The sequence below is a fragment of the Podarcis erhardii genome, assembly GCF_964252035.2.
Source record: "Podarcis erhardii genome assembly, chromosome: 6".
NCBI lineage: Eukaryota > Metazoa > Chordata > Lepidosauria > Squamata > Lacertidae > Podarcis > Podarcis erhardii.
Genome location: NC_138510.1, coordinates 41,303,309 through 41,305,870, shown reverse-complemented (window position 1 = coordinate 41,305,870; position 2,562 = coordinate 41,303,309).

The following is a 2,562-nucleotide window of genomic DNA, read 5'->3' as shown; positions in this document are numbered from 1 at the left end:
CACCAGCGTGTGCCTGCGTAATATCGGCCGCGTTTGGGACTGCAGCAGCTCTTCTTGGTGTTAAAAACAAATGGGGAAGGAGAGCAGTATGTTGCAATCCTAAGGCTGCTGCCATTCACGGTTACCTGGGAATAAATCCTATTGAACACATTGGGGCAGGGCAAGGCAGGGCCTCTCATGAGGCAAGGTAAGGTGACTGCGGGGCGGGGGGGGGGGGGGAGAGACGGACAGGATTGCCAAGAGCAGCAGATCCGGCCTTCCAAGGAATGCATCACATGGAGATCTTCACTTGCTGCCTGCTCCTGATGTAGAGCTCAGGACTCCTCTTCCTGGCAGGGGACACATGTTTGGTTTGCATCAGGTGCCAAAATGTCTTGGGCTGCCCCTGCTGGGGTGCTTGCTTCTGAGTAAATGTGGCATGCATAAGATTGCATTGCTCCATAAAGAGTGAAAATAGCTGTGTGGGTCCATGGGGGGGGGATTTCAAAGAAACAAAGTTGTTAATATCTTTATGAGGACCATCAAAAATACTAGAGAGTAGCAAACGAGATTTCTAGAACCCCAGAACTTCTGAAACTAGGGGGTGGTTGTGGGACAGAGGTGTTCCTGGGCATGAAAAACCAGGCTTGCACATTGTTTGGAATAGATGAGGTATTCAACATGGAAGCCAGTCTTTATCAGCAAGGTTGGAGATTATTTTCAGGCAATGCTGTAGGTAAAGAGCTGGTATTAACCTAGTACTTGGAGGGATTGTATCCCTAATATTCAGAGTCCTACCTATGCCCAAATAATTGGGCAAAAGAGAAGTACAGTAAATTCAATTAGGGCTTACTTTCAAGAACCAACGCATACATCCAGACTACTGAGGTGCTGGCTGGGATAGTACATTTCAAGTGCAAATATTTCTTGTACCATGACAACAGATTGGGCTGTTAACGACTGCATAGATTGGGTAAACATTGTTTTCCCCTAAATGGATATGATCTAATATGGGGTGGGGACAGGTATGCTTCATACTTGATGACTTGTATAGAATGGTTCTTTTTTTGAGAATCTACTGCCATGCTGTAACTGTTATAGGGTGAACAGACATCTTGCCTTCATTGTGGGGACATTTAAATTTTTCCTAATGCAGTCTGATGTTGATGGGAAAATACAGTTCTCTTGCTACACGGCAGTTAGTATTCAGATACGTTGGATGGTGTGAGTTAACACCCTCCTTGTCAAAATGTGTAGTACTTTCACACTTATTTTAAAATCATATTTTTCTTATTCTATAAAGGATACCTAAAGGACTGTCTCGATCCATATGAACCTACCTAGATTTTAAGATTATCATCCCAGGCTCTGCTCTGTGGTTTATATTTAAATCAGACCTGTTGGGTAAGTACTAAAAACACAGACTTTTGTCCAGCATCACTAAGATTGTGGAACACCTACCTGGAGAAATATTCTAAGTCTCCTCACAGGGTGTTTTTATATTGGAACTCTTTTAATTATCATTTTCTGTGTATGCTGACTTGTTTATACCATTTTAAGCTGAGCTGCTTTTAATGCATTTGCGGGTGGGTGGGTGTTTGATCTGCCCCATAAAGATGCTCTTGGTTAAGTTTCCAGCCAGCCTGAAACAGGAGTTTTGTAGTGCTGTTTAGGCTGCTTGTGAGGGAGATTGAGGAGGTGGGGGGGGGAATAAAATTTTCTCCCTTCTGAATTCTACCTCCCCTTTTTGTAGTGCTATGGTACTTGAGGGCTCTGGTTTGGGACTGACTGATCATCCCAGACCTGAGCATGTAATTGCTGGATGTAGGAAATGGTGGCTTTGGAGATTGAGAAAGAGAAATGGACTATTCTCAATGGAGGAATGAAGAAAGTGGAGGCCGCTAAGGGTCAGTATTGGGATATGGGCATTTTAACTTATTCATAAATAGGTTAGAGTTCAGGGCAAGCAGTAAGGGAGCCAAGTTAGTGAATGTTATCAAATTGTTAAGGGTGGTTAAAAGAGATTGTGAAGAGCTCCAAAAGTATTTATACAAAGTAAATTGTAGGGAATAAAATGGCAAATGCAGTTCAGTATGGACAAGTGTAACACATTGGGACAAAAATAAATAAATCTTAATTTCACATATGGGATCTGAATTGGCAGTAACTGACCAGGAACAACACTTTGGAATCATAGTGGATAGCTTATGAAGATGTCAACCCAGTGTGCAACAGCTGTTAAAAGGGCAAATTGCATGCTAGGAATCATTAGGAATGGAATTGCAAAATAAAACTGTTGATATCGTAACGACATTATACAAACTTAATTGTGCAATCACACTTGGAACACTGTGTGGTTGCCTCATCTCAAAAAGGATATTGTAGAGTAGGAAAAGGGCAACACAAATAATTAAGGGGATGGAGCAGCTCCCCTGTGAGAAAAGTTTGTAACATTTGGGGCTTCTTAGTTGAGAGAAAAAGTAAGAGGAGACATGGCAGAGGTTTATTAAGTGATGCATAGAGAAAGTGGAGGGGGAGATGTTTTTCTTTCCCTATCATAACACTAGAATTTGTGGACACCCA